The sequence below is a fragment of the Aedes aegypti genome, unplaced genomic scaffold, assembly GCF_002204515.2.
Source record: "Aedes aegypti strain LVP_AGWG unplaced genomic scaffold, AaegL5.0 Primary Assembly AGWG_AaegL5_hic_scaff_99_PBJ_arrow, whole genome shotgun sequence".
Classification (NCBI taxonomy): Eukaryota; Metazoa; Arthropoda; class Insecta; order Diptera; family Culicidae; genus Aedes; species Aedes aegypti.
In genome coordinates this window covers 29,071-36,967 of record NW_018736711.1, presented here as the reverse complement: position 1 = coordinate 36,967, position 7,897 = coordinate 29,071, and the positions used below count along the sequence as shown (strand labels likewise).

Genomic DNA, 7,897 nt, shown 5'->3' with positions numbered 1-7,897 from the left:
TTTAAATAGTTTTACGGTTAAACTTCATGAATATTATTCGATTACTTGTTTCATTTTCACGTCGTGCATCATAGAAAAATATCACGTTTGCTTTAAGTATTTTCCAGAGATTCTTTTTTTGAACCGCACTAACGAAATTCACAAAAGAAAATCACCCGAAAATTCCCAAATAATTTTTGAAGTAATTTCTCATCAGATTTACTAAGATTTTGCAATTCATTGTTGAACTTCTCAAAAAAAAAATCTCCGGAAATGAGGAGATCGCAGTAGGCAGTGCGCGCGAACGGATGTGTTGAAAATTGATCTGTCACGTTTACGTTTCCATCAAATATTCAAATGTTAGATTCGGCTGCTGAAACGGCTGATACAGTTTTTAAAAAAGTGTCTATAGGGGATTTAAAACGGTTTAATCTGCCCGCGTTCGGCTGGGCAGTGCTTTGTTAAAGCCCAAGCAGCAGGTGAAGAAGCATCGAAGCCAAACCTCAAATTTTCGGGAGCGTGGGTCTGGAGGGCCGGACAGTGGATCGGGCTGAGGGCTTGGTCGATTGGTAACTCGCTGGTGGTAATAAATCGATCAGGTTTTCAGCTTGAACTGCTGTTTGGTTCTCTAGATTTAGCTCTCGAGGGTTTGGGTTTTGGCTTCGTTTCATCTTCACCAGAAAAATCGTTTTTTTTTGCGTCGTCGCCGGAGTTTTTTTTTCTCGTTTTGCATGCGTTTTTAGTGCAATCGAGTTCAGGTTTTCGCGCCGCTGGAGTGATATTTTGCTGTTGTGAAATGAGCAAGCTGATTCAAGAAGGATTAAGGATGGATGATCAATCTGGTGAGCTCGTTTCATGCTTTTATTTCAAATGTGCAATATTACCCTCATTCTTGTTTACGGCGGATCCAACTTTCGATCAAATCCATGGCCCATTTGATTTTGCTGGCGAAAACGGGAATGAAAAACGCTTTTCGATCGAAAGAGCATTCGAACGTAAAAAAGAATAGGGGAAACGGATTTTTATCATGGCAACGATGGGAATATTACTTGAATGATTTAATTTAACCCGTATAGGCCTGAGTGACAGAAAAATTACTTAAACTCTCATACTTAAAGGATTTCATTTATTTTTTGTCAGTATACTCGTACACATGTCTAGTTTCTGAAAGTGGTCAAAGGATCTCGGGAATGTTCATGTGGCCGAAGTTATTGCGGTGGATCACTGGGTCAGGTCGGGTGACAAGGGTTCTGTGTTTCTGTGCCCCTGGAGGTAGGCAAATTTCACGTCACAGATAATTTCCAGAATAGGCTATAATGTGGCCACTATATCAAGGAGTTTTAAGAAAAACGCATCAGCGTAAAGCTTCAAATAGTCGATTAAATAGCATAATTATGTCAACTGCATTGATTGATCCTACAAATTACCGGGTCCCCGGGGTGTCTCAAATTTAAAGTGCACAATTTGTATCTTAACATCTGTGTCAAACTTATGAGAACGCATTTTAGTGAACTATATGAACAGTTCGTCACTGTAAGTGTCGACTTACACTCTTATATATTAACATTGAAAACCCCATACCTTTCCTTTTACCTGATTTTTATCATTATAAAACATAAACTTTTGAATGGTTCGACGCTAAAAGTGTCGACTTACCGTATGTTCACGTTGTCTTTATAGTACTGATAAGTGATTTTTTAACTGAGGTTGCGTGAAGGAAGGAAGATCTATACAAACTTCTTTATGAATATCTTAATAAATTCTTTTCCCCTTTCTCATTTATTATTTCTACCTGTTTATCTACAAATTCTTTTACCACTGTACATATTTTGGGAGCAAAAGTTTTCCTGGGGTTTTTCAACTAATTTAATTCGAATGTTTTAAGGCAAGAAACATTTCAAAAACAATTTTCTTTCCAATTCATTTTTAAACTGGGGATTTGGAGCCAAATTTATAGAAAAAAAAAACAGAAGACGCAGTTTGTGATGTATTTCGGAAACATTTTTTATGGACTTTGCTGAGCTTTAAGGAAGAATTTGTAATAAAATGTTTGGAGAAATTTAAAGAAATTCACAGAAGAATTTCTAGTGGAACTTTCAGTGAAATATCTCAGTATTAGATTTGACAGAATAAATTATTTTTTTGAAGGAATGTCGAGGGAAAACTGAACTTTGGAAGATTAACTAGCTTTGCTTAGGTAAATCCGGTAACATATTCCGGAATCAACTTGCTGGAATGAAACACTATGGTCGATTTTGTTACAGTTTTTAGCCTCGTCTGATGTAAACTTGCCCATGCCGAAATTCCTTGAAAGTTAAACCGTATTTTTCAACAAAAATTCCCGCTATATATTGTCTGAGAAATACCTTCAGTAATTTTGAAGTTGATGTATGGAATTCTTTAGTGAATTCAACTTCACCTCGAGCAGGGTATCCTCAAAAAACTTGAGATATCAGAAAGCAGTGTATGCTGTGTAATGCTGAAACAACATTATTTGGATTATTCAGAAAAAAATGAAATTTGGGAATCAGATTTCCAGAATATTTACGCTTTTTTATCAAGGTATTTTTTGCAACGGAAATGTCTAAAAATTGCGCTTATCGCGTACAACAAGAAACTAGTTCTAACAGTAATCAATCGATCTACAGCCGGACGGTTAAGCTTTCGGTTATCGCGTGATTCATCGAAGTCAGAACAGCCACGCTGATGCCGTGTAAGACAAGCGAGGGTTTCTTACTATAGTTGTACAACATAACGTAACTGGTTGTTCCATATATATTTCCTCAGAAATCATTCAAAAATGACGTCCGTCAATTCGGGAAAGGGGGTCTCACGAAAGTGTGACAGTATGTGTATAAGGTATTGGAAAAAGCGTGACAGAGGGAGAGGGGGAGAGGTCTACAAATCTCGAAAAACGATGAACGTCATATTTGAATCGTCACTCAAACAGTTCTCCCTGGAGGAAGGCAGTGACAGCATCCATTTGATCGATATCAAGGTTCAAACGGGCAGCTATCGCAAAGAGATATCGCAGGGACTTTCGCTGCGAATCCTGCTGCTATTACTCCCATACACAAATCGGGTAATATGAACAACGTCGAGAACTACCGTGGCATCTCCATTCTAAGTTGTCTGCCAAAAGCTTTTGAAAGCCTCATTCACGATTCCCTCTACCCTCACGTGCAACACATCATCTCTGAGTTCCAACATGGCTTTGTGAAAAAACGGTCAACAACTTCAAATTTAATGTCGTATGTGTCTTCGTTGGTGAAAGCGATGGAGAAGCGCCAACAAATCGACGCGGTCTATATTGACTTTACGAAAGCATTTGATAGAGTACCGCACTCACTGTCGGTGAAAAAATTAGATAAAATGGGTCTGCCCTCTTGGTTGACACGATGGATACTCTCGTACCTCACCGAACGCAGCGCTCATGTACGTATTGCTGGTATAAGTTCCGATCCCTTTGAAATTACATCAGGCGTCCCCCAGGGGAGCCACCTGGGTCCGCTGTTGTTTGTGCTGTTTGTCAACGACCTTTGCGAAGTTATTAAATCCCAAAAACTAATGTTCGCGGACGATTTGAAATTATTTCGTGTGGTTTCATCGTTGACTGATTGTTGCGCTATGCAAGCTGATATTGACGCCTTGGTGATATGGTGCATGCTGAATGGAATGGAAGTGAATGTTCAAAAATGTTGCGTCATCACTTTTAGCCGAAAGAGGAATGTGATTGACTTCGGATACAGAATGTCGGCAACTAATATCACCAGAGTCAACACCGTAAAGGACCTCGGGGTTCTATTGGACAGCAAATTGAATTTCTCTCAGCACATAGCTGCAACAACTGCCAAGGCATATGCGGTACTTGGATTTATTAAACGCAACACTCAGGAGTTTGAAGATGTCTACTGCCTGAAGTCTCTCTACTGCTCGTTAGTACGAAGTATTCTGGAATACGGCGTACTTGTTTGGGCGCCATACCATACCACCCAAACCAACCGGATTGAACGAATTCAGCGCAACTTTATTCGTTACGCGCTCCGTCGGCTACCATGGACTGATCCAGTTCGACTTCCACCGTACGAGCATCGATGCGCCTTGGTTCATCTAGAAACTTTGGCTTGCAGGAGGGTTTTGCTTCAACGCTTGTTCGTGTTTGACATCTTAAGTAACAACGTAGACTGCTCAGTGCTGTTGACCAACATCAATTTAAATGTGCCCGCTAGAACTACTCGACAAGCTGATTTTCTCCGGTTCCCTGTGCATCGTACTTTGTTTGGACAGAACAATCCGTTCTATGTTTGTTGTCGTCGTTTTAACGAAGTATCTGACAGATTTGATTTTAATATGTCTAAGTTAACATCAAAAGAAGTATTAGTTCATAAGTATCAGTCTGTGCGACTTGTTCGAAGACATGTAATAAATAAATAAATTACTAGCCGGGCCTTGTGGCGAGCCGGTCTTCCTTCTACGTAGAGGTTGGTTTTTTAAACCCATTTACTACGAATGGCCTTCCTTCCTGTCGGGAAATCCGTCAGACTCCAGGTTCCATTTCTCATTTGTGCCTCATACTCCTCCTGCATCACGGACTTCCAGAGCTCAGTGTCGTATAGACCCGGTACAACTGTCTTCAGAATTGGTACGACAATACTTGCCTTGGGGGAAGCGTCCCCTGTCCATGAGTAACCCTTGTTGAACATGTTCAATTGGTCTTTGATTGGTGTACGATGGGGACGCAGCATGTTGAGCATATCCAGGACTGTCCGAGGGGGGCGACACATCCAGATTATCTCAGTTTTTTACTAATCCCACAAATTTTTCGTACAGTGCATTCTTACTTTCCATCCAGTCCCATCCTCACTATCTGTTCCCCTCTTTTGGGGCGATCCATTAATTACGTAAGACAATTTTCAGTGTTTTTCAACCCCCCCTCCCCCCATGGTAAGATTTTTTGTATGAAAATTAAAAATAAATTGTATGGCGCGTAAGAAATCACAAACCCCCCCTCCCCCCATAAACCCTTACATAATTAATGGACAGCCCCTTTCCATCTGCTTTTGCATCTTACATCTTTTTTCGCACTACTCGCATCTCTTTTCAATCTAACCTGATTGACATAAACAAAACAAGGGATTTGTTTTGTTTTTAGCAGCGCTCCTAACTTACAGATTTCAGTTGCGCACTAGTAAAGTGTACTTAAAAATTCTTGTGGTTGTACAAAAATGTGTAATTGTTAGTCTTTTGAAACTTGCGAAAACCGGAGGTAAGAAATTATTGTGTTGTTTAGGCTATTAGTAGTTAATTTTGTGTTTCTTTGCAGTCGTGCGATGATTACCATATACTTTCATGCTGCTGACTAGCGCCGGAATCAATCATCTCCGGATCGATTTGTGTGAAGCATTCGGAGTTGCAGCTATTCACCCGCGGTACCAAAAAAACTACCGATATCCGAATGCAAGCCCGTTGCCGGGACTAGCAGTTCTGTTCGGTATTTCAGCGTCACATCGCAGTAAATCGTAGGATGTTCAGCTATGATTTGATTACGTTTGTTGTAATCGGCAGATTGAGCCACCGAGCAAAATGCACCAGCAGAAATATTACGGATAAAGAACAGGATAGTATTCCCAAAGAAGTGCAGCTTTCCAAGATGATACTCTGTGGTGCGCATCACACAACTCCCCACAGTTGGAGAAAATCATGGAGTGATCAGAACTTTCCCGTTGCGTAATAGGTATCTAGCCTGAAACGAGCAAAACCAAAAGTATAAACAGCTGATTGTCACTAAACAGTAAGTAAATATTCTTAGAACTCGTTCACAGACAAACAGACACTATCGACCGAAATTATAGCCGTGAAAGTATCAATGCTCAAACTACTTATTGTCGCTAGAGCTTATAAGCATGCTTCAGGCATTTAGAAGTGCTGCACATTGGTCCAGTTTTAAACAATTATGGCAGAATTTCCGTATTCTCCATGTTTTACTTTTTCCAGTCATAATAAGTGCTTTGAGACATGGTTTATGGGGCCCAGATAGCGGTAAACGCGCAGCTATTAAGCATGACCAAGCTGAGGGTCGTGGGTTCAAATCCCACCGGTCGAGGATCTTTTCGGGTTGGAAATTGTCACGACTTCCCAGGGCATAGAGTATCTTCGTACCTGCCACACGATATACACATGCAAAAATGTGTAACGTCACAATATTTTGGTTGTCATTGAACTAAATTCTTACAAAATTGCTGTTTTTCATACATTTTAAGGCTTTCAACTTCATCAAAAAATAAGTTTTAGGCAAGATACATCTTCTGCAATTGATTCCTTAGTCTTGAAAACGCGTTTGAGCAACATCTCCGCGAGGAGAGGCAGGGAGAAATTTGTATGGTATAAAGAAACTGTTCTCTCATTATTTGGCACATTCGACGGGCAGAGCGTGAAAAACCGTCGAAGTTCAAGCAAACATATTTAAAATTTCGAAGTTTTTTGATGATTTCACATTTTAAAAGTGAAATACAAGAAATTAAATGTGTGTTGACAAACTGCTATTAATTTTTTATATAAATATCCGTTTTCATAATGAAGAACAAGAAGAGAATATGGTTTTAACCAAAATAAGTTTACCTGACCGTTGTGCACCACCCGAGAATTAAAAAAAAAAAGTCAAAAAACGCAAGCAAACAAGCCAACTGTCAGTAAGCTGTCTTCTCTCCTTCAGGGTAATCTTAGCTATCTGATTTGCTAAATAAATCTTTGACTTCGTTTTTCAGCTTGAAACAAAGTTTAAATCGGATTTTTGACAACTTTTTGAAAAACTGGACTTTTGTGTGTCGCTCGGATCTTGACACCATGCCATTTCCAACGGTTCGTTGAACCGTTTTCCACTTTTCAACTCAAATACCTATAAATTATTTAAAACGCTTTGTACAATTCGTTTTACGCACTATGGGTATATTGCCAAAATTCAATGGGCACTGTAGGGACCAAATATAAAATATGAACAAAACCGATATGCGCGTTTAATTATATGGTTGGAGCCCGGTCTGATTGTTTGTGATTTGTTAATGAAGTGTTAAACTGCCGAGGTGACAATTAACTGTGATAATCGCTCTGTAAGACAATATACGCAATATTGAACATCACGAATAAAGAATAGAGTATTACGATTTTGTTTTGAACATTTATTTAATATTCGATTAGTCATCAATACATGATTATTCAATTTATGGTAGTTGGAATCTCTGATCTACTTAAATTTCTTTATGTATGTAACGCAATCTTCACAGTAATATAACAACGCTGACAATACTGCAGGCTTTTGCAAATATGACATATAGTACTTTATGTCTTTAATGACATTATTGCTTGCTAAATCTAGAACATATTCTCCGTCGCATTCTATAATATCAAATGTACAGCCTTGAAGTACAATATCTCTTGATTCCACATTATTAGGAGGTCGTACAGGAGCTATTGATGCCGAATATGCACAGTTCTTTCCTTTTAAGTATTTGATGCCATAGACTTTGAAAACAGTCAGCACACTATCCTCTTTAAGAAGTACATACTCTCCAACAACAATATTTTCGTAAATTTCGTTCACATATTTCGGATTGTCGCTTTCATCTTGTTTGTCGATAAAGCGATAATTTCGATCCGTGGAGCATTTTTGCAGCCCGGACGTCAACATCCACAAGAATGTTCGTTTCTTAACATGTACAATCTTGTTTTGGCGGTTTTTGATCTTAAAAACGTTTTCATAGTTTTGAGAGTCCTTTAACATTATTTCTTCTCCAATATTATGGAACAACTCATCAGCATCGTGTACATCAGGGTCGAAATTTTCCTTTTCAAGTGCTTCAAACTCCGCAGACACTGTTATGAACTCAAAATCGTCAGATGTTTGACTTGGTTTGTCTTTAAG

General features: G+C 39.1%; 1 long non-coding RNA gene across 1 annotated transcript; it reads left to right on the top strand.

Annotated features, from left to right (window-relative positions):
* Positions 1–5,094: 5,094 nt before the first annotated feature.
* On the top strand, positions 5,095–5,773 carry LOC110681484. Its single transcript, XR_002503214.1, has 2 exons — positions 5,095–5,245; positions 5,303–5,773. It is a non-coding gene; the product is annotated as an uncharacterized LOC110681484 (long non-coding RNA).
* The last annotated feature ends 2,124 nt before the right edge of the window (positions 5,774–7,897 follow it).